The sequence below is a fragment of the Lycium barbarum genome, chromosome 11 (assembly GCF_019175385.1).
Source record: "Lycium barbarum isolate Lr01 chromosome 11, ASM1917538v2, whole genome shotgun sequence".
Lineage (NCBI taxonomy): Eukaryota > Viridiplantae > Streptophyta > Magnoliopsida > Solanales > Solanaceae > Lycium > Lycium barbarum.
The window spans coordinates 53,563,384-53,588,051 of NC_083347.1; positions in this window are offsets into that span (position 1 = coordinate 53,563,384).

Sequence of the window (24,668 nt, forward strand, 5' to 3'; positions counted from 1 at the left end):
AAGAACATTCGTCCTCGAATGTTAAAGTGTTCGGGAATCCTATAAAAATTTCTCCAGAGTTTCCCCTATAATATGGCACTACCGTCCTGCCACAACAACCCATAATATCGATGCCACACAGGGCAACAACACAATAGCAAAAAATTTGGCCACACACGACCCGAAAGCATGAAAGGAAAACATACATACCTTAGGACCTTGACGTCTCATCTTGGACTTCTTCCAAGGGGTGAAAGAAATGGGGATATTTGGATCGCATACTTTCTTCCGCTTCCCACGTCATTTCCTCTCATTTACCGCTTCTCCACAGAACGTTGACCGAGGCTACTTCTTTGTTTCTAAGCCTCCGTACTTGCCTATCTAACACGACAATGGGTACCTCTTCATAGGTCATGTTCTCTGTCACTTGCACGTCATTTACTGGGACGATCCTAGTAGGATCTCCAATACATTTCTGAAGCATCGATACGTGAAATACTGGATGGACTGACTCCAACTCGGGAGGTAGATCTAACTCATAGGCCACTTTGGCTATTTTGCGCACAATTTCATATGGCCCAATATACCGGGGACTAAGCTTCCCCTTTTTGCCAAACCTCATGACGCCCTTCGTTGGCGACACTTTCAAGAATACCCAATCTTTCACTTCGAACTCTAAGTCTCTTCGACGGTTATCCGCATAGGACTTTTGACGACTTTGAGCCGCTAACAACCGATCTTGTATGAGCTTGACTTTCTCTATGGCCTGTTGAACCAAATCTGGCCCTATCAACTAGGCCTCTCCTATTTCGAACCACCCGATTGGGGATCTACACTTTCGCCCATATAAGGCTTCATACGGTGCCATTTGAATGCTAGAATGATAACTATTATTGTAAGAAAATTCAATGAGTGGAAAATGATCTTCCCAATTTACTCCGAAGTCTATCATACATGCCCGTAACATATCCTCAAGAGTCTGAATAGTACGTTCAGCTTGCCCATCAGTCTGTGGATGAAATGTCGTGCTGAGGCGCACTTAGGTCCCTAGACCCTGTTGGAAGGACTTCCAAAACTTTGCCATAAACTGAGTCCCTCTATCGGAGATAATCGATACCGGAACGCCATGGAGTCTCACTATGTCTTTAAGATCAAGCTTGGCATAATCTTCTGCCACATAGGTTGTCCTGACCGGTAAGAAATGAGCTGACTTGCTGAGTCAATCCACGATCACCCATATGGAATCATATTTACGTCGAGAATGGGGTAAGCCTGAAATGAAGTCCATATTAATCACTTCCCACTTCCAAGTTGGGATTTCTATAGCTTGCAACAGTCCACCCGGCTTTTGGTGCTCGATTTTCACTTGTTGGCAATTAGGACATTGAGCTACAAACTCCGCTACATATTTCTTCATCCCATTCCACCAATATATGGACTTAAGATCATGATACATCTTCGTCGCTCCGGGGTGAACGGAGTAACGGGAATAATGAGCCTCTTTCAATATCTGGTGGCGTAGACTAGCCACATCGGGAACACATAATCTTCCTCTACATCGGAGAACCCCGTCTCCTGAAATATCAAACGATGACTCTTCTTTTTGACGGAGTGTGTTTCTGTACTGCACTAGCATGGGATCCTCATATTGTCGCTCTTTCACTTCCGCTACCAGTGACGAAACCGCCGAATTCTGAATAGTAGCTCCGCTGCTACCTGAGTCCACTACTCGGACTCCTAGGATAGCTAACTGTTGGAGCTCACAGGCCATTCCTCTCTTTTCGGGTCATACATCACTTAGACTTCCCATCGATCTACGGCTAAGAGCCTCAGCCATAATATTTGCTTTTCCGGGGTGATACAAAATATCAACATCGTAGTCTTTCAGCAGTTCCAACCATAGTCGTTGCCGCAAATTTAACTCTTTCTGCTTGAAGATGTATTGAAGACTCTTATGATTTGTATAAATATCCACGTGGACACCGTATAAATAATATCTCCATATCTTTAATGCATAACCACTGCGGCTAATTTTAGTTCATGGGTAGGATAATTCTGTTCATGTTTTCATAATTGCCTTGAGGCATATGCAATCACCTTGCCATGTTGCATCAACACGCAGCCTAGCCAAACACCTGAAGCATCGCAATAAACGACATATCCTTCCAATCCCTCTGGAAGTGTCAAGACTGGGGCAGAAGTTAATCTAACCTTTAGCTCTTAGAAACTGTGCTCGCAAGCGTCTATCCATTGAAACTTTGTCGATTTTTGGGTCAACTTTGTGAGTGGTGCAGAAATAGAAGAAAAACTTTCAACAAACCTCCTGTAATAACCTGCTAAGCGCAGAAAACTACGAACCTCTGTAGGAGTTGTGGGCCTTGGCCAAGTTTTCACGGCCTCAATCTTTTGACTATCCACTCGAATACCATCGGCTGCAACAATATGCCCTAAAAATGCCACTGAGTTCAACCAGAACTCGCATTTGGAAAATTTTGCAAATAACTCTCGAGTTCGAAGAACTCCGTGGACAATACGCAAATGATCCGCATGTTCTGCCTCGGATCTAGAATACACCAAGATGTCATCGATAAATACTATCACAAATAAATCCAGGAAGGGCCTGAACACATTATTCATCAAATCCATAAATACGCTGGCGCGTTCGTTAGCCCAAATGACATCACCCGGAATTCAAAATGACCATATCTTGTTCTGAAGGCTGTCTTAGGGATATCTTTCTCCCTAACTCTCACTTGGTGATACCCGGACCTCAAATCAATCTTGGAAAACCATTTGGCACCTTGCAATTGATCAAACAAATCATCAATCCTCGTAAGATGATATTTATTCTTAATCATCACTTTATTCAATTGCCTATAATCAATGCACATTCTCAAGGAGCCATCTTTCTTTCGGACAAACAATACGGGTGCTCCCCACGGGGATGAACTAGGCCTAATGAAGCCTTTGTCAAGAAAATCCTTCAGTTGCTCCTTCAACTCTTTCAATTCTGCGGGTGCCATTCTATACGGAGGAATAGATATGGGTTTAGTGCCTGGCAATACATCAATGGAAAAATCAATCTCCCGCTCGGGAGGAAGGCCTGGGAGCTCTTCCGGGAACACATCCGGAAATTCATTCACTACGGGAACTGACTGAAGAGTCAGTGATTCAGCTTCTACATCTTGAACTCGCACTAGATGATAAATACAACCTTTCGTGATCATCTTCCTTGCCTTTAAGTAGGAAAAAAACCTACCTTTTGGTGACGCCGTATTCCTTTTCCATTCTAAGACTGGTTCTCCCGAAAATTGGAAACAAACCATTTTCATTCGACAGTCGATATTGGCGTAACAAGAAGCCAACCAATCCATGCCCATAATAGCGTCAAAGTCTACCATTTCTTGCTCATGAAAATCAATCATGGTACGACGATCACAAATCGTAACTACACAATCTCTATATACTCGGCTAGCTATCACCGATTCACCCACGGGTGTAGATACCTCAAAAGGTTTGATTGACTCTGGCTCAACTATAAATTGACCCGCAATATAAGGAGTAACATATGATAATGTGGAGCCCGGATCAATCAAAGCATATACATCATGAGAGAATACCGATAATATACCTGTGACCACGTCAGGAGAAGACTCAAGATCTTGGCGTCCAGCCAAAGCATAAATACGGTGCTGAGGACCGCTAGAACTGGGAGCTCTCCCACTGCCTCTACCATGTCCTACTGGCGCATGTGAACCTAGCCCCGTGGGGCGTATAGATGCCGAAGATCCGGCTACCGACCCTGATGGCTGGGTCCTACGTCTACCATGTACTGAGGGGCAATCACGCATAATATGGCCTGGTCGACCACATGAATAGCAAACATCTGAACCCAATCGGCATTGACGCCAATGCGACTTCCCACACTGGGAACATCGTGGTATATGTGGCCTTGACTGGCCTGAATCACCTCTAAACTGGGACCCCGAATAACTCTGACTCGGCCCGGGATGAGTAGATCTATCAAGGCTCTGGCCTGAAAATCGTGGAGGTGCACTGGTTATAGAATAGCCCGAATGTCTAGGGAATTGTTGCCTGTGTCCGCCTCTGGACTCACTCATTGGGCCCGAAGGTCTGGCCCTCTTGCTATTTCCCTTATCTTTCTCACCCTCACTTCTTCACTGTTGTAGGCTTTCCTCTATGTTCTGAGCATGTGCCTGAATACGTGCAATTTCCATACCGTCCTGAAGGGACGCAGTCAAGCATTTGTCCATCAAATGTGGCCCTAGGCCCTATACAAATCGATGTACCCTGTCGCCCATATCTGCTACCATGGCCGAAGCATACATAGCCAAGGAGTTAAAACGGAGGCTATACTCTAGGGCACTCATACTACCTTGCCTTAAGTTCAAGAATTTATCGGCCCTAGCTCGCCGAACTTCTGGAGGAATATAATGACGGGGATAAGCATCGACAAACTCTTGTCATACCGAGGGAGGTGCATTTGCTCCCCGTGAAGCCATCCATACTGTATACCACTGAATCGAGACATCTCTCAATCTATATGACGCTAACGCCACTGACTCGGTGTCCGAAGCATGTATCAACCGGAGTGTCCTTAGCATACCATCAATAAAGTCCTGGGGATCCTCCTCCGGTTTTGACCCAAAGAATTTCGGAGGGTTCAAAGTAATAAATTCACGAGCCCTTGCGCTAACAGCCCTATCACCATGCCCTGAACTTTGCCTCTGAGCCTGGGCCGCAACCAACTGGGTCAACAAATTAATGGCATCTTTTACATCTTGGCCCGAAGCATTAGGTGGGGGAGCTGGAGGTGCTGGAGCCGGGGCCGAGGCTCCCTCACGCTCCTCAGAGATAGGCACTGTCTGAGAGGACTGAGATTGAGCCGCACTCTGGGACTCACTTTCCTCTACTACCGGTGGCGGTGCTCCTTCAACCTGCTTTTCTGCCACCGCCTTGCCTTTTAGCGCTGCCGTAGTCTTTCCCTTTTTGGGCATCTCTGAAATACACAACACACAATTAAGGAACAAGAATTTCTTACATCATGGCTCTATCGCACGATTCTTATGAAGAAGGAAGGTCATTTATTCCTAAAATATCTGCAGCTTCTTGTTTATAAGTGTGGCGCGCAACACACCCATAACCAAGACTCTACTAGACACGGCTCGTAGACACACCCTAGGACTGAACTGCTCTGATACCACTTTTGTCACGACCCGACTAGGGGGCCGCGACGAGCACCCGGTGCTAGCCCACCCGGCACCCTCTTATCTTACTCTTATGCTTACATCTAGGTGAGCCACGTAATTAGACATACATTTCCATTCATTCGTCAACTAGTCCCATTGGACGACATTACCATAATATCGTAATTGGCATTTATGCCACATCAAATGTACATAGGCCGACAAGGCCGACAAAATGACATACAAGACGTAGGCCGACAAGCCCGGACATATCTAACCACATACACGTGACTACGAGCCTCTAATAGTATAACATATCCCATTAGCGGGACAGGACCCCGCTATGCCCATAATTATATATACAAAAGAATGAGTACACAAAAGATATGGCTCCGAAGGAAATGGAGCACTCTATGTAATCTCTGAATAGGCAGCTATGGATCAAGTCTGTCTCCCTATGCACCTGCGGGCATGACGCAGCGTCCACAAACAAAAGGACGTCAGTACGAAGAATGTACTGAGTATGTAAAGCATGAGCAACATCAATAAATAAGCATCATGAACAACATATGAAATGGCATAGGAGGGGGGGGGGGGGGACAATAATATCATCGTCATAGCACTTACTTGCCTTTCATAGGGAGTTTCCATTTCTCATACGTACTCGTATACAAACATCATCATCCGTATTCCATAATAGTACTCGTACCATAATTATGCTCGTATTCGTATACATAGTCTTATCACATTCATATTCATATTATATACTTAGTCATTTCATATACATAACATTTACATAGCATACCCGACCTCAGAGGATCGGTGTTTCATACATACTTGGCCAACCAAGGCTCAAGGTTACTCATACCTGGCCCTACCAAGGCTTCAGGGTTATCCGTACCATCTGCAGAGGTGTGCGCGCGTTTCGTAATCGTATACATACTTTATACATAATCATATACATATATTCTACCCGGCGTTATAAGCTTGGGGTTTCATTATAGCCCTTCATAGGCACACATACATATAATAGGCACACATACATATAATAGCCCATAGGCACCTTTAGCATCATTATTACTATCATTATCATTATCGTTACATCTACTTTATAGGCCTACTCGTCATGTGAGGAGCGTAGTACAATCGTAGCACATATCAAGGATCGTGAGCTTATGAGCTCGGAATATCAACCATGTGAAGACAACATACTCATATAGAGGAATTAGGAATTTGGCCAAGAATCATGCCTTATGAAAGAAGGGTTAGCCTTACATACCTTCTCGTCGGACTATTCTACACTTGCACGTTCCCTTCCAATGTTAGCGTTTCTACCTTCATTAATATCATAACAATGGCCATTAGTCATCCACATTACGGTCCGTATAATGAGCCGTAAAACTCATCAGTTCACTGAACTGATTCTCATCACTTCGTTTGATCTGCGATCCTTGCGGAACCTTCTTAACACTTGTTCAACACTTCAATACCAATCTAAGGGACGTTATAACTCTTCTCCAAGACATCACTAAGTCCTGGCTAACTCGTTGCTCGTAATCCCTTTCCGATACTTATCAAATACTTTTGCCTTCTCTTGGTAATCCTTTTCCCTCATCTCTACCATCTTTAGAATCTCAACTAGGGTCATCAAATGCCATTCCTCACTAGTTCGTTGACTTGCGTGCCAACGGAAAATTTTCCGAGGTGTAACATTCTTCCCCCCTTAAGAACATTCGTCCTCGAATGTTAAAGTGTTCGGGAATCCTATAAAAATTTCTCCAGAGTTTCCCCTATAATATGGCACTACCGTCCTGCCACAACAACCCATAATATCGATGCCACACAGGGCAACAACACAATAGCAAAAAATTTGGCCACACACGACCCGAAAGCATGAAAGGAAAACATACATACCTTAGGACCTTGACGTCTCATCTTGGACTTCTTCCAAGGGGTGAAAGAAATGGGGATATTTGGATCGCATACTTTCTTCCGCTTCCCACGTCATTTCCTCTCATTTACCGCTTCTCCACAGAACGTTGACCGAGGCTACTTCTTTGTTTCTAAGCCTCCGTACTTGCCTATCTAACACGACAATGGGTACCTCTTCATAGGTCATGTTCTCTGTCACTTGCACGTCATTTACTGGGACGATCCTAGTAGGATCTCCAATACATTTCTGAATCATCGATACATGAAATACTGGATGGACTGACTCCAACTCGGGAGGTAGATCTAACTCATAGGCCACTTTGGCTATTTTGCGCACAATTTCATATGGCCCAATATACCGGGGACTAAGCTTCCCCTTTTTGCCAAACCTCATGACGCCCTTCATTGGCGACACTTTCAAGAATACCCAATCTTTCACTTCGAACTCTAAGTCTCTTCGACGGTTATCCGCATAGGACTTTTGACGACTTTGAGCCGCTAACAACCGATCTTGTATGAGCTTGACTTTCTCTATGGCCTGTTGAACCAAATCTGGCCCTATCAACTAGGCCTCTCCTATTTCGAACCACCCGATTGGGGATCTACACTTTCGCCCATATAAGGCTTCATACGGTGCCATTTGAATGCTAGAATGATAACTATTATTGTAAGAAAATTCAATGAGTGGAAAATGATCTTCCCAATTTACTCCGAAGTCTATCATACATGCCCGTAACATATCCTCAAGAGTCTGAATAGTACGTTCAGCTTGCCCATCAGTCTGTGGATGAAATGTCGTGCTGAGGCGCACTTAGGTCCCTAGACCCTGTTGGAAGGACTTCCAAAACTTTGCCATAAACTGAGTCCCTCTATCGGAGATAATCGATACCGGAACGCCATGGAGTCTCACTATGTCTTTAAGATCAAGCTTGGCATAATCTTCTGCCACATAGGTTGTCCTGACCGGTAAGAAATGAGCTGACTTGCTGAGTCAATCCACGATCACCCATATGGAATCATATTTACGTCGAGAATGGGGTAAGCCTGAAATGAAGTCCATATTAATCACTTCCCACTTCCAAGTTGGGATTTCTATAGCTTGCAACAGTCCACCCGGCTTTTGGTGCTCGATTTTCACTTGTTGGCAATTAGGACATTGAGCTACAAACTCCGCTACATATTTCTTCATCCCATTCCACCAATATATGGACTTAAGATCATGATACATCTTCGTCGCTCCGGGGTGAACGGAGTAACGGGAATAATGAGCCTCTTTCAATATCTGGTGGCGTAGACTAGCCACATCGGGAACACATAATCTTCCTCTACATCGGAGAACCCCGTCTCCTGAAATATCAAACGATGACTCTTCTTTTTGACGGAGTGTGTTTCTGTACTGCACTAGCATGGGATCCTCATATTGTCGCTCTTTCACTTCCGCTACCAGTGATGAAACCGCCGAATTCTGAATAGTAACTCCGCTGCTACCTGAGTCCAATACTCGGAATCCTAGGCTAGCTAACTGTTGGAGCTCACGGGCCATTCCTCTCTCTTCGGGTCGTACATCACTTAGACTTCCCATCGATCTACGGCTAAGAGCATCAGCCACAACTTTTGCTTTTCCGAGGTGATACAAAATATCAACATCGTAGTCTTTCAGCAATTCCAACCATCGTCGTTGCCGCAAATTTAACTCTTTATGCTTGAAGATGTATTGAAGACTCTTATGATCTGTATAAATATCCACGTGGACACCGTATAAATAATGTCTCCATATCTTTAATTCATGAACCACTGTGGCTAATTCTAGATCATGGGTAGGATAATTCTGTTCATGTTTTCACAATTGCCTTGAGGCATATGCAATCACCTTGCCATGTTGCATCAACACGCAGCCTAGCCCAACACCTGAAGCATCGCAATAAACGACATATCCTTCCAATCCCTCTGGAAGTGTCAAGACTGTGGCAGAAGTCAATCTACCCTTTAGCTCTTGGAAACTTTCTCGCAAGCGTCTGTCCATTGAAACTTTGCCGATTTATGGGTCAACTTTGTGAGTGGTGCAGAAATAGAAGAAAAACCTTCAACAAACCTCCTGTAATAACCTGCTAAGCCCAGAAAACTACGAACCTCTGTAGGAGTTGTGGGCCTAGGCTAAGTTTTCACGGCCTCAATCTTTTGACTATCCACTCGAATACCATCGGCTGCAACAATATGCCCTAAAAATGCCACTGAGTTCAACCAGAACTCGCATTTGGAAAATTTTGCAAATAACTCTCAAGTTCGAAGAACTCCGAGGACAATACACAAATGATCTGCATGTTCTGCCTCGGATCTAGAATACACCAAGATGTCATCGATAAATACTATCACAAATAAATCCAGGAAGGGCCTGAACACATTATTCATCAAATCCATAAATACCGCTGGCGCGTTCGTTAGCCCAAATGACATCACCCGGAATTCAAAATGACCATATCTTGTTCTGAAGGCGGTCTTAGGGATATCTTTCTCCCTAACTCTCACTTGGTGAAACCCGGACCTCAAATCAATTTTGGAAAACCATTTGGCACCTTGAAATTGATCAAACAAATCATCAATCCTCGGAAGAGGATATTTATTCTTAATCGTCATTTTATTCAATTGCCTATAATCAATGCACATTCTCAAGGAGCCATCTTTCTTTTGGACAAACAATACGGGTGCTCCCCACGGGGATGAACTAGGCCTAATGAAGCCTTTGTCAAGCAAATCCTTCAGTTGCTCCTTCAACTCTTTCAATTCTGCGGGTGTCATTCTATACAGAGGAATAGATATGGGTTTAGTACCTGGCAATACATCAATGGCAAAATCAATCTCCCGCTCTGGAGGAAGGCCTGTGAGCTCTTCCGGGAACACATCCAAAAATTCATTCACTACGGGAACTGACTGAAGAGTCGGCGATTCAGCTTCTACATCTTGAACTCGCAACTAGATGATAAATACAACCTTTCGTGATTATCTTCCTTGCCTTTAAGTAGGAAATAAACCTACCTTTTGGTGACGCCGTATTCCCTTTCCATTCTAAGAGTGGTTCTCCCGGAAATTGGAAACGAACCATTTTCATTCGACAGTCGACATTGGCGTAACAAGAAGCCGACCAATCCATGCCCATAATAACGTTAAAGTCTACCATTTTTAGCTCATGCAAATCAATCATGGTACGACGATCACAAATCGTAACTACACAATCTCTATATACTCGGCTAGCTATCACCGATTCACCCACGGGTGTAGACACCTCAAAAAGTTTGATCGACTCTAGCTCAACTATAAATTGACCCGCAATATAAGGAGTAACATATAATAATGTGGAGCCCGGATCAATCAAAGCATATACATCATGAGAGAATACCGATAATATACCTGTCTGTGACCACGTCAGGAAAAGACTCAAGATCTTGGCGTCCAGCCAAAGCATAGATACGGTGCTGAGGACCGCTAGAACTGGGAGCTCTCCCTCTGCCTCTACCATGGCCTACTGGCGCATGTGAACCTGGCTCCGTGGGACATACAGATGCCGAAGATCCGGCTACCGACCCTGATGGCTGGGTCTTACCTCTACCATGTACTGAGGGGCAATCACGCATAATATGGCCTAGTCGACCACATGAATAGAAAACATCTGAACCCAATCGGCATTGACCCCAATGCGACTTCCCACACTGGGAACATCATGGTATAGGTGGCCTTGAGTGGCCTGAATCACCTCTAAACTGGGACCCCAAATAACTCTGACTCGGCCCGGGATGAGTAGATCTATCAAAGCTCTGGCCTGAAAACCATGGAGCTGCACTGGTCATAGAATAGCACGAATGTCTAGCGAATTGTTGCCCGTGTCCGCCTCTGGACTCACTCATTGGGCCCGAAGATCTGGCCCTCTTGCTATGTCCCCTTTCTTGCTTACGCTCACTTCTTCGCTGCTGTAGGCTTTCCTCTAAATTCTGAGCATGTGCCTGAATGCGTGCAATATCCATACTGTCCCGAAGGGACATAGTCAAGCATTTGTCCATCAAATGTGGCCCTAGGCCCTTTACAAATCGATGACCCTGTCGCCCATATCTGCTTCCATGGCCGAAGCATACCTAGCCTAGGAGTTAAAACGGAGGCTATACTCTAGGGCACTCATACTACCTTGCCTCAAGTTCAAGAATTTAGCGGCCCTAGCTCGCCGAACTTCTAGAGGCATATAATGACGGAGAAAAGCATCGACAAACTCTTGCCATACTGGGGGAGGTTCATTTGCTCCCCGTGAAGCCATCCATACCGTATACCACTGAATCGAGACATCTCTCAATCTATATGACGCTAACTCCACCGACTCGGTGTCCGAAACATGTATCAACCGGAGCGTCCTTAGCATACCATCAACAAAGTCCTGGGGATCCTCCTCCGGTTTTGACCTAAAGAATTCCGGAGGGTTCAAAGTAATAAAGTCACGGGCCCTTGCGCTAACAGCCCTATCACCATGCCCAGAACTTTGCCTCTGAGCCTGGGCCGCAACCAACTGGGTCAACAAATTAATGGCCTCTTTTACATCTTGGCCCGAAGCATTTGGTAGGGGAGCTGGAGGTGCTGGAGCTGGGGCCGAGGCTCCTTCACGCTCCTCAGAGATAGGCACTGTCTGAGTGGTCTGAGATTGAGCCGCACTCTGGGACTCGCTTTCCTCTACTACCGGTGGCAGTGCTCTTTCAGCCCGCTTTTCTGCCACCGTCTTGCCCTTTTGGGCTGCCATAGTCTTTCCCTTTTTGCGCATCTCTGAAATACCCAACACACGATTAAGGAATAAGAATTTCTTACATCATGGCTCTATCGCACGATTCTTATGAAGAAGGAAGGTCATTTATTCCTAAAATGTCCGCAGCTTCTTGTTTATAAGTGTGGCGCGCAACACACCCATAACCAAGACTTTACTAGACACCGCTCGTAGACACACCCTAGGACTGAACTGCTCTGATACCACTTTTGTCACGACCCGACTAGGGGGCCGCGACGAGCACCCGGTGCTAGCCCACCCGGCACCCTCTTATCTTACTCTTATGCTTACATCTAGGTGAGCCACGTAATTAGACATACATTTCCATTCATTCGTCAACTAGTCCCATTGGACGACATTACCATAATATCGTAATTGGCATTTATGCCACATCAAATGTACATAGGCCGACAAGGCCAGACATATCTAACCACATACACGTGACTACGAGCCTCTAAGAGTATAACATATCCCATTAGCGGGACAGGACACCGCTATACCCATAATTATATACACAAAAGAATGAGTACCCAAAAGATATGGCTCCGAAGGAAATGGAGTTCTCTATGTAATCTCTAAATAGACAGCTATGGATCAAATCTGTCTCCCTGTGCACCTGCGGGCATGACGCAGCGTCCACAAATAAAAGGACGGCAGTACGAAGAATGTACTGAGTTTGTAAAGCATGAGCAACATCAATAAGTAAGCATCATGAACAACATATGAAATAGCATAGGAGGGGGGGGGGGGACAATAATATCATCGTCATAGCACTTACTTGCCTTTCATAGGGAGTTTCCATTTCTCATACGTACTCGTATACATACATCATCATCCGTATTCCATAATAGTACTCGTACCATAATTGTGGTCGTATTCGTATACATAGTCTTATCATATTCATATTCATATTATATACTTAGTCATTTCATATACATAACATTTATATAGCATACCCGACTTCAGAGGATCGGTGTTTCATACATACTTGGCCAACCAAGGCTCAAGGTTACTCATACCTGGCCCTACCAAGGCTTTAGGGTTATCCGTACCATCTGCAGAGGTGTGCGCGCGTTTTGTAATCGTATACATACTTTATACATAATCATATACATATATTCTACCCGACGTTATAAGCTCGGGGTTTCATTATAGCCCTTGATAGGCACACATACATATAACATCCCATAGGCACCTTTAGCATCATTATTACTATCATTATCATTATCATTACGTCTACATTATAGGCCTACTCGTCATGTGAGGAGCGTAGTACAATCGTAGCACATATCAAGGATCGTGAGCTTATGAGCTCGGAATATCAACCATGTGAAGACAACATACTCATATAGAGGAATTAGGAATTTGGCCAAGAATCATACCTTATGAAAGAAGGGTTAGCCTTACATACCTTCTCGTCGGACTATTCTACACTTGGACGTTCCCTTCCAAAGTTAGCGTTTCTACCTTCATTAATATCATAACAATGGCCATTAGTCATCCACATTATCCACATTGTCTAGGTTTCTTAATTTGCTTCTAATTTACCCATATTCAAGGTCATAACACCGAACTTCATCCATTCGCCTAAAGTGTCTAGTTCATGATCTTAATACCATTTATAACACATTCATATCACGAAACAACAACATTCATGATTCAACTCAAACTATTCCTCAAAATGTCACTATTCATCATTCATGACCCAGTTTACCATATTTTCTACAATCCATGTATTTTAACTCTCCAATACCATAAACAACATATAAATAGCATGAATGTTACCTTAGATGTTGTAGGGATGAGCCTTAGTTGATAATATTCCACTTTGAGTAAAACCCTAGCTTTTCTCCATTTGGATTTCTTGACTTTAGATGATCCTTGATGGGTTCTTACTCTTGATTCACTTATTTAATGTTGTTGATGGCTTATAATCCTTGAAAACATGTATAATAAATGTAGAGAGATGTTTTAGAGAGAGGAAGGAAATGTTGAAATGATTTCATGAACTTTGTCCTTTATTTAATAACATTCCACTAATCTGTCGGGTACCATTATACGGTCCATTATACGGTCCGTATAATGGTTATACGGTCCGTATAATAGACCGTGAAATGGGTCTGCCTGCACCCCTTCACTGTGACCATTTGACGGTTCGTTATGCGGTCCGTATAAATTTATACGGTCCGTATAACTGACCATAAAATTCCATCAGCAACCAATCTCCACTGTGATGGTTTTACGGTCCATTATACGGTCCGTATAATGAGCCGTAAAACTCATCAGTTCACTGAACTTATTCTCATCACTTCGTTTTATCTCCGATCCTTGCGGAACCTTCTTAACACTTGTTCAACATTTCAATACCAATCTAAGGGACGTTATAACTCTTCTCCAAGACATTACTATGTCCTGGCTAACTCGTTGCTCGTAATCCCTTTCCGATACTTATCAAATACTTTTTCCTTCTCTTGGCAATCCTCTTCCCTCATCTCTAACATCTTTAGAATCTCAACTAGGGTCATCAAATGCCATTCCTCACTAGTTCGTTTACTTGCGTGCCAACGGAAAAATTTTTGAGGTGTAACAAGTTATGATACGAATAAACAAGCATAAGGATTATACGTGAAATTTTGTGGAATTTAACAAGGGTCAAGGATGATACATCTCGAAAAATTTCATGTCGTCATATGGTAGATAGACTAATGCAGGGTGAGAAGTATACAATGTTCTCACAAGCAAGAATTAGTACTTAACGGTTCTAATTAATATTCCAAAGATGTTTGAGGCAAGAGGAGAAAGTTCGTCGAAGAATGTTAAGCATAATTCGTGTTTTGAATAAGGATTTGCAAAGCACCGAGCTAATGTTGACTTAATGATGTCATAAAGAAGAGTTATAATGCTCCTTATATTGTTAATGAAGTGTTAAACAAGTGCTAAGAATTTCCAATAAGGATTGGAGATCAAATGAAACGACGAGAGCAACTTCGGAGAAACTGGGACTTATACGGCCAACTTATGCGGCCCGTATAATTTATACGGTCCGTATGAGGGACCGTATAACCTGTCCAGAGAAGGATCCTCCACTGGAAGTATTATACGGTCACATATACGGACCGTATAAGTTATACAGACCGTATATGTGTTCGCATAACACCGTCGGGACAGATTTTAAATTTTATAAAAAGAGACCCCTAAGTCCTCATTTTTCATTTTCATCGTTTCTCCAAACCTCAACAAAGCACTAGAATATTCTCCATACCATTTTAACATATACCCAAGAGCAATCAAGAGTTAAGCATCAAGAGTTGATGGAATCTAGAGCATGAATGCTCATTAGGGTTTATACAAGTCAAGAACTTCTTTAGTGGTGAAGTTGGGTGTTTTCTCAAGTGGACTATTTTCATCAAAAGGCCGTTTCTACATATTCAAAGGTGAGTTTTATGTTCATTTCATGTTGTTAATTTTATTGAGCGGTTAAAAGACTTGGATTAAGGAAGAAAGTGGAAACTGAAGTCTAAATAGGGTAATAATGATGTTCTTGAATAGTGACTTGATTTGAACTATAGTTCTTGACATGTTATGAATATAATATTGTTATAAATGATGCTAAGAGTGTTGAAGAAGCATTGTGTGTTGACGAATACGATGTTGTGTCGTAATTTTGGTTATGGATGATTTGAAATGGAATTGGGAGAATTGAATAATGTATATAGTTTGATGAAATTGTTGATCATGATATTATGAATGTTGTTATTGATTCTTGGGAGATGTTATATCATATGGAGGAAGTTGTAGAAACAAAGAAAATGCTGCCCAAATTTCATTAGCTTTAGCTTAAGCTTAATTATGTTTCCAATCATCTAATTCTAGTACGAATTCTCTTGAATGTAGAATCGTGAACAATTGAGGAAAGCGCTTAAATTGATAAAGTTAGAGCGACATCAAGATATGTAAGGCTAGTCCCTTCTTTTCTAAGGCATGATTCCTATGACATGAATTCCTTTGTCTTTCCATGACCCTCTTACATCTCAGAAACTGTGAGTCTATGTTTATAAAGAGCTTCTCATGAGGTAAAGATAAGAAATATATTACGAATGTTATAATGATGATGATGAGCCTAAGTCTAGAGATTCTAAAGCTCATGGTATGATATTTCTACGAAGCTAATGATCCTTATACGATTCTTGATGTTGCTCATTGTTGTTACACTAACCTTACAATGCTTGTTCTGTCAAGGGGAGGCGTGATGATTATGACTACTCCATAATAGAATCGGGGGTTCTCAACCTTACGTAACCCCGATAAGGTATAGTTTATATTCGAGTTCTAATGCATGCTTTATGATAAGTATGTGATAATGAGATTACACCGTGCCTATATGGTCGGGCAGACACCGCTAAGGCGAGCGGCATATACACTATGTCTAGAGGGCATAGGCAGACATCACTAGTGGGCGGCATGAGATGGTTACCCCGGACGCGGGAGGCCTGGACGGGGGCTAACGATGATTACACCGTACCTATATGGTCGGGCAGCTTATATATTTATACTTGATATAATGATGTTTATGATGTAAGTTAGCATGCATTGTTCCATCTTAAGTGACATTCAGTTACAGGTTGTTTCCTTACTTGAAGGTCCCTTATTTCTTTGATATGTCATTGTTATTCATGCCTTACATACTTAGTACAATGTTTATACTGACGTCCTTTATTTTTGGACGCTGTGTTTATGCCCACAGGTAGACAGGGAGGTGGTCCAGATTCCTAGGAGCTACTCAGCAAATTTATAGGAGCACTCCATTATTCCGGAGGTGCCATTTTTGATACATTATTTTGTGTATATATGTATATGGGCATGACGGGGTCCTGTCCCGTCCTTATGTCACAGTACTCTAGTAGAGGCTCGTAGATACGTATGTGTGGCTAGTAGATGTCCCATAATGACTTCATGGTACATTCTTGTATATCATTTTTACAGCCGTGAGGGTTTATTTATATCTATGTATTGCCTTGGAGTTTTATGTGTTCAGGATGAGTATGATGACTAGCGTAACGAGTGGTGCTTGGTAGTCAGTTCGGGGTACCCGTCATAGCCTCCTAGTCGGGTCGTCACAAAAGTGGCATCAGAGCAGTTCCGTCCTAGGATGAGTCTACGAGCCGTGTCCAGTAGAGTCTTATTTGTGGGTGTGAAGCGCACCACACTTATAAACAAGAAGCTGCGGGGCATTTAGGAAAAATGACCATTTTTTCTTATTAGATCGTGCCATATAGCCATGTTATAAGATTTTCTCCTCCCTAATTGTGCGTTATGATTTCAGCGATGCCGGTAAAGGGAAAACCACAACCGCCCAGAACAGCAAGTCTACTACAGCACGGCGAATGGAAAGGGAGCCACCAATGAATGTAGAAGAAGGTGAATCCCAAAATAAGGCTCCATCCAATACCTCTCACACTCTGCCTATTCTAGAAGAACAAGAGGGGGCTTCAGCTCCAGCTCCTATGCCTCCAGTTCCTCCATCGGGTGCTTGATCAACAAATGACCAAAGCTATTCAGCTATTGACACAGCTTGTTACCGCTCAGGCTCAGCAGCGGAGTACGGGTCCAGGTGACAGGGCGACTAGTGCTAGAGCCCGTGATTTCATGAGTTTAAATTCTCTAGAATATTTTGGGTCAAAGTCGGACGAAGACTCGCAAGGTTTTATTGATGAGATGCTGAGAACGTTGAGGATCATCCATGCTTCTGATATTGAATCTGTGGATTTGGCTTCTTATAGACTCCGGGATGTGGCGGTTCTTTGGTATAATAACTGGATATCTTCAAGAAAGGACAAGGAACCTCCCCAAGTTTAGCAAGAATTCGTAGATGCTTTCATCCGCCACTATTTTCCACCCGAAGTTCGAAGGGCCCGAGCTGACAGGTTTCTAAATCTAAGGCAAGGGAATATGAGTGCCCAGGAGTATAGCCTTCACTTTAACTCATTGGCTAGATATGCTCCGATTATGGTGGCTGACATGGGAGATAGAGTACATAGGTTTGTTAGTGGCTTAGGGCCACATTTATTCAAAGATTGCTTGACAGCTTCGTTACAAGAAGGGATGGATATTTCCCATATTCAGGCCCATGCCCAGAACATAGAAGAGAAACAGCAGCCGCGCCGAGGCGAGCGTGATGTTGATAGAGGACGGAGCAAGAGGGCCAGATCTGCTAGCGGTGAATATAGAGGGGGTCAACAACAGTATTCCAGATATTCGGGCCATTCCGCGACAAGTGCACCTCCTCAGTTTGCGGGCAGGAGATTTGATCGCCCTATTTATTCTGGTTCGAGTCAGGGTTCGAAAGCCTCAGGTTCTCAGTTTGGAGGTAATCCTAGCCTGCGGCGACCACTAGTGTCGCGGTGTAGCCAGTGCGGTAGATTACACTCCGGTTAGTGGCGCCGAGGTTTAGATACCTGCTATGAATGTGGTCAGGTTGGGCATATAATACGAGATTTTCCATCGACAAGTAGTAGAGTTGGGGCCCAGCCCACAGGATCAGTAGCTGGTTCTTCCTCGTCTGTGCGCCCGGTAGGGCAGACTCCCCAGGTTGCAGCAGGTCGCGGTAGGGGCAGAGGGGGAGCATCCAGTTCAAGTGGCACCCAGCCCCATATTTATGCTTTAGCCGACGCCAGGATCTTGAGTCCTCCCCGGATGTGGTTACAGGTATATTATCCATATTCTCTCATGATGTCTATGCATTGATAGATCCGGGTTCTATGTTGTCTTACATTACTCCCTATATTGATGGCCGTATTGGGGTGAAATCCGAGCAAATTAAACCTTTCGAGGTATCTACTCCGGTTGGTGATCCCGTAATAGCTAGATAAGTATATAAGAATTATGTAATTGTTGTATGTGATTGCCAGACTAAAGTTGATTTAATTAAGCTGCAAATGTTAGATTTTGATATGATTATGGGTATAGATTGGTTGGCCTCTTGTTATGCTAATGTCAATTGCAGAATGAAAGTAGTTCGATTCAAATTCCCGGGAGAACCTGTGCTTGAATGCAAAGGTAATACAGCGTCTCCCAGTGGTAGGTTTATTTCCTACCTTAAGGCAAGGAAGATGATAGCTAAAGGTTATATTTATCACCTAGTCCGAGTTCATGACACCGAAGCAAAGCCACCGACTTTTCAATCCGTCCCGGTAGTGAAAGAATTTCCAGATGTATTTCCAGATGAACTTCCAGGCCTTCTTCCGGAAAGAGAAATTGATTTTGCTATTAATGTGCTGCCGGATACCAAGCCTATATCTATCCCTCCTTACCGAATGGCTCCTGCAGAATTAAAAGAGCTAAAGGCACAACTGAAAGATTTGCTTGAGAAGGGATTCATTAGGCCTAGTTCATCACCGTGGGGAGCACCTGTCCTATTTGTGAGAAAGAAAGATAGTTCCCTACGGATGTGCATTGATTATAGGCAGCTGGACAAGGTGACGATAAAGAATAAATATCCGCTTCCAAGAATTGATGATTTGTTTGACTAATTACAGGGTGCCAAATTGTTTTCCAAAATTGATTTGAAATCGTGGTATCATCAAGTGAGAGTTACAGAAGAAGATATTCCCAAAACAACTTTCAGAACGAGATATGGCCACTATAAATTTCGGGTAATGTCATTTGGGTTGACTAATGCTCCGGCGGTGTTTATGAATCTGATGAATAATGTATTCAGGCCCTTTCTAGACTTATTTGTGATCGTGTTCGTCGATGACGTCTTAGTATATTCTCGATTAGAAATGGAGTACGCAGACCATTTGCGTATTGTCCTTGGAATTCTTTGGACTCGAGAGTTGTATGCAAAATTCTCAAAATGCGAGTTTTGGCTAAATTTCGTGACTTTTCTGGGCCATATCATTTTGGCTGACGTCATTCGAGTTGATACTCAGAAAATTGAGGCCTTGAAGACTTGGCCAAGGCCTTTGACGCCTATAGAAGTCTGTAGCTTTCTGGGATTGGCAGGTTACTACAGAAGATTTGTGGAAGGGTTTTCCTCTATTTCAGCACCATTGACGAAGCTAACTCATAAATCATCAAAATTTCAATGGACTGATGCTTGTGAACGTAGTTTCCAGGAATTGAAGGATAGATTAACTTCAACCCCAGTCCTAACACTTCCAGAAGGGCCAGATAGTTATATTGTGTATTGTGATGCCTCTGGTGTTGGGCTAGGTTGTATGTTGATGCAACACGCTTCAGGGCAGTTGCGGAAACATGAAAAGAACTATCCGACCAATGATCTTGAATTGGCCGTGGTTATACATGCGCTAAAGATATGGAGACACTATTTGTATGGCGTTCATATTGATATTTATATAGATCACAAGAGTCTCCAATATATTTTCAAGCAAAAGGAGTTAAATCTTCGGCATAGGCGGTGGTTAGAACTATTGAAAGATTATGATGTGAGTATTTTATACCATCTCGGAAAGGAGAACATAGTGGCTGATGAACTTAGCCGCAAATCAATGGGATGTCTATGTGATGTTCCTCCGGAGAAGAAAAAATCAATCCGTGAGCTTCACCAGCTAGCCAGCCTCGGAGTTTCGTCTAATTGATCCGGGCTATGCAAGAGTTGGTATTCAGAACCCAGTTGTTTCGTCCTTAGATATGGAGAAGAGCGAGCACCAATATGATGACTCTCAGTTGAGTCAGTATAGAGAGATATTTCATGAGAAAGATAAGTCGCCATTTGAAGCTTCTACAGATGGAGTTCTTGGGTACCGACACAGGCTATGTGTCCCAAATGTTGCGGGACTGCATCGTCGGATTCTAAAAGAAGCTCATCACTCTCGGTATCCTATTCACCCAGGAGCGTCAAAGATGTATCAAGAACTCAAGCTAATGTATTGGTGGGATGGAATGAAGAAGGATATAGCGGAATTTGTAGCTCAATATCCAAATTGCCAACAAGTGAAACTCGAGCATCAAAAGCCAGGAGGATCATTACAAGCCATGGAAATTCAGCCTGGAAATGAGAAGTGATCAACATGGATTTCATTGTAGGGTTACCTCGTTCCCCATGCATGTATGACTCCATATGGGTGATCGTGGACAGACTCACGAAATCAGCTCATTTTCTTCCGTCAAAATCACATATTCGGTAGAAGATTATGCAAAGTTGTGTCTTAAGGAGATAGTGCGGTTTCATGGAATTCTAGTGTCTATTATTACCGACAGAGGAGCACAATTTACAGTTAAGTTATGGAAGTCCTTTCAAGAAGGTTTGGGTACTTAGGTAAGGCTTAGCACAACATTTCATCCACAAACTGATGGGTAGGCCAAACGCACTATTCAGACTTTGGAAGATATGTTACGACCATGTGTGCTAGATTTTAGTTGTAACTGGGATGATCACTTTCCTCTTATTGAGTTTGCATACAACAACAGTTATATTTTCAGTATTCAGATGGCCCCGTACGAAGCTTTATATGGAAGAAAGTGTAGGTCCCCAATTAGGTGGTTTGAAATAGGAGAGGTACAGCTGATAGGTCCGAAGTTGATTCAACAAGCGATGGAAAAGATCAAGGTTATCCGGGATCGATTACTAACGGCCCAAAGTCGCCAGAAACCTTATGCAGAAAACCGTCCGTGGGGCTTAGAATTCCAAGTTGATGATTGGGTATTCCCGAAGGTATCACCGATGAAAGGCGTGATGAGATTTGGCAAGAAGGGAAAATTAAGTCCTCGATACATTGGACCTTATAAGATTGTCCGCAAGATAGGCCAAGTAGCTTATGAACTGGACTTACCCCCAGAACTTGAATCAGTCCATCCAGTTTTCCATGTATCAATGCTTCATAAGTGTGTCAGAGATCCTACTAGGATCATGCCAGTAGATGATGTTCAAGTTACGAAAACGTTGACTTATGACGAGGTACCCATTGCTATACTAGATAGGCAAGTACGGAGGCTTAGAAACAAAGAAATAGCTTCGGTCAAGGTCTTATGGAGAAACAATAACTGAGAAGAAATGACTTGGGAAGCGAAAGAAAACATGAAGTCCAAGTACCCACACTTGTTTTCACCCCCGGAAGAGATTCATGATGAGACATCAACATTATGAGGTATGTATGCTTTCTTTTTATGCTATTGGTCGTGTGTGGCCATAATTTATTGCTATTGTGTTGTTGCCCTCTGAGGCGTTCTTATTGTGGGCTGTTGTGACAGGATGGTAGCGCCATATTACAGGGGAAACTCTGGCAAAATTTTTGTAAAATTCCTGAGAACTTAACATTTGAGGACGAATGGTTTTAAAGGGGGGAAGAGTGTTACACCTCGGAAATTTTCATGTCGTCGTATGGTAGATAGACTAAAGCAAGGTGAGAAGTATACAATGTTCTCACAAGTGAGAAGTAATACTTAAAGCTTCTAATTAAGATTCCAAAGATGCTTGAGGCAAGAGGAGAAAGTTCATTGAAGAATGTTAAGCATAAGTCGTGTTTTGAATAAGGATTTGCAAAGTACTGAGCTAATGTTGACTTAATGATGTCTTAAAGAAGAGTTATAACAATCCTTAGATTGTTAATGAAGTGTTAAACAAGTGCTAAGAAGGTCCCATAAGGATTGGAGATCAAACGAAACGACGAGAGCAACTTCAGAGAAACTGGGAGTTATACGGCCAACTTATACGGCCCGTATTATACGGTCACATATACGGACCATATAAGTTATACGGACTGTATATGTGTTCGTATAACACCGTTGGTACAAATTTTAAATTTTATAAAAAGAGACCCCCAAGTCCTCATTTATCATTTTCATCCTTTCTCCACACCTCAAGAAAGCTCTAGAATATTCTCCATTCCATTTTAACATATACCCAAGAGGAATCAAGAGTTAAGCATAAAGAGTTGATGGAATCAAGAGCATGAATGCTCATTAGGATTTATACAAGTCAAGAACGTCTTTAGTGGTGAAGTTGGGGTTTTCACAAGTGGAATATTTTCATCCAAAGGCCGTTTCTACATATTCAAAGGTGAGTTTTACGTTCATTTCATGTTCTTAAGATTATTGGGTGGTTAAAAGACTTGGATTATGGAAAGAAGTGGAAAATGAAGTCTAAATAGGGGAATAATGATGTTCTTGAATAGTAACTTGATTTGAACAATAGTTCTTGACAAGTTATGAATATAATCTTGTTATAAATGATACTAAGAGTGTTGAAGAAGCATTTTATGTTGACGAATACGATGTGTGTGGTAATTTTGGTTATGGATGATTTGAAATGGAATTGGGAGAATTGAATAATGTATAGTTTGATGAAGATTGTTGATCATGCTATTATGAATGTTGTTATTGATGCTTGAGAGGTGTTATATCATATGGAGGAAGTTGTACAAACAAAGGAAATGTTTCCCAATTTTCATTAGCTTTAGCTTAGGCTTAAGTATGTTTCTGATCATCTAATTCTAGTACGAATTATCTTGAATGTAGAATCAAGAACATTGGAGGAAAGCGCTTAAATTGATAATGTTAGAGCGACATCAAGGTATGTAAGGCTAGTCCCTTCTTTTCTAAGGCATGATTCCTATGACATGAATTCCTTTGTCATTCCATGACCCTCTTACATCTCGGAAACTATAAGTCTATGTTTGTAAAGAGCTTCTCATGAGGTAAAGATAAGAAATATGTTACGAATGTGATAATGATGAGGATGAGCCTAAGTCTAGAGATTCTAAAGCTCATGGTATGATATTTCTACGAAGCTAATAATCCTTATATGATTCTTGATGTTGCTCATTGTTTTAACACTCAAGTTATAATGCTTGTTCCTTCAAGGTGAGGCATGATAATTATGAGTACTCCATAATGGAATCGGGGGTTCTTGACCTTACGTCACCTCGATAGGGTATAGTTTATATTTGAGTTCTAATGCATGCTTTATGATAAGTATATGATAATGAGATTACACTGTGCCTATATGGCCAAGCAAACACCGCTAAGGCAGGCGACATATACACCATGTCTAGAGGGCATGGGCAGACACCACTAGTGGGCGGCATGAGATGGTTACCCCGAACGCGGGAGGCCTGGACACGGGCTAACGATGTTCACACCGTACCTATATGGTCGGGCATCTTATATATTTATACTTGATATGATGATGTTTATGATGTAAGTTAGCATGCATTGTTCCATCTTAAGTGACATTCTGTTACAGGTTGTTTCCTTACTTGAAGTTCCCTTATTTCTTTGATGTGTTTTTTTTATTCATGTCTTACATACTCAGTACAATGTTCGTACTGACGTCCTTTATTTTTGGATGTTGTGTTCATACCCACATGTAGACAGGGAGGTGGTCCAGATTCCTAGGAGCTACTCAGCAAATTTATAGGAGCACTCCATTTTTTCGGAGGTGCCATTTTTTATGCATTATTTTGTATATATATGTATATAGGCATGACGGGGTCCTGTCCCGTCCTTATGCCACAGTACTCCAGTAGAGGCTCGTAGATACGTATGTGTGGGTAGTAGATGTCCCATAATGACTTCATGGTACATTCTTGTATATCATTTTTACAGCCGTGAGGGCTTATGTATATCTATGTATTGCCTTGGAGTTTATATATGTTCAGGATGAGTATGATGACTAGCGTAACGAGTGGTGCTCGGTAGTCAGCTCGGGGTACCCGTCATGGCCTCCTAGTCGGGTCGTGACAAAGGAATGCGCACTAACGGACTTTTAGTCATATAATCAATAAGCTCTTTTA